Raw genomic sequence first — 1010 nt, 5'->3', positions numbered from 1 at the left:
AAGAACTGAACGGGGGTTCTGATGAGAACAGTGTAAGCGTTCAAGCAAACCACTTCTGAAGATGCAAGCCACTCGTGCTTGCGAAACGTCAGGAAGAAATTCTAAATTAAAATACCGAAAAACCCGAAAAACCCGTTAGTTTCAAATCAAACATTTTCCGCTAATTTGTCTGAAGGATTAGTGATCTCGAGTTTGGTGAAGTGGGAAAACAAAAGGAGTTATCCCGAGATTACTACCATGTAATCGAAATGATCATTCGAATTGTTTTATAGAAATTTATGCTAATATTGGTGGGACAATCTTGCAAAATGCAATGACAGCTCGAACATTTCTGATGGTCAAATGATATTAAGAAGTGCGAGACGTTGGAAGTCTCTTGATTTCCCTCGATACCTCGAATTCGAAAATGTGTCTTATATCGAATCTCTTGATGACCAAATCGCGCAAATCGAACAGTAGATACTTTGAGATTTCAAAATTATTAAATTATTCATAAAAATGGGAGTTATGAATTAAAAGTTGTGCATTAAAGTGGTATTGTGGCCTTATCTATTTAAATACACATTTAAGCATAATCTTTTTAAACTAGAAACTACACACTTGTAAATTCATCTGATCCAGTGAGTACACACCAGTTTCTATAACGAATAATTAGCAATAAATGTTAGTGGTACCGTTAATAAAACGCAGGAACAGCAGCAAACAAACCGTGCTGAAAATTCGACTCATAAATTCTCGGGCAATTCTGGTAAGGACATAGAGGTCATCAGAATCTATCAGGAAAGTAAATAGCAGGCAAGTACCTCGGAAGGTGTAATATATTAGCAGCGGGGTACCAGCTCGAGCCCATCCACTTTCCGTCACAGTGCGAATTGGTTCGACGCAGTATGGGTTCCGGCCACAGAATTTGAATAACGGTTTTTAATAGATTCGAGGGGTATTATTGTTAAACGGCGATATATTCAGGGCTCGTTAACGGCATAATGAAGATTCGATCGGCTTCTTTCTGG

The sequence above is a fragment of the Dendroctonus ponderosae genome, unplaced genomic scaffold, assembly GCF_020466585.1.
Source record: "Dendroctonus ponderosae isolate FM_Combo_2020 unplaced genomic scaffold, Dpon_F_20191213v2 Dpon_F_20191213_8, whole genome shotgun sequence".
In the NCBI taxonomy this organism is placed as follows: Eukaryota; Metazoa; Arthropoda; class Insecta; order Coleoptera; family Curculionidae; genus Dendroctonus; species Dendroctonus ponderosae.
The sequence above is the reverse complement of the archived record's forward strand: the minus strand, read 5'-3'. Positions refer to the sequence as shown.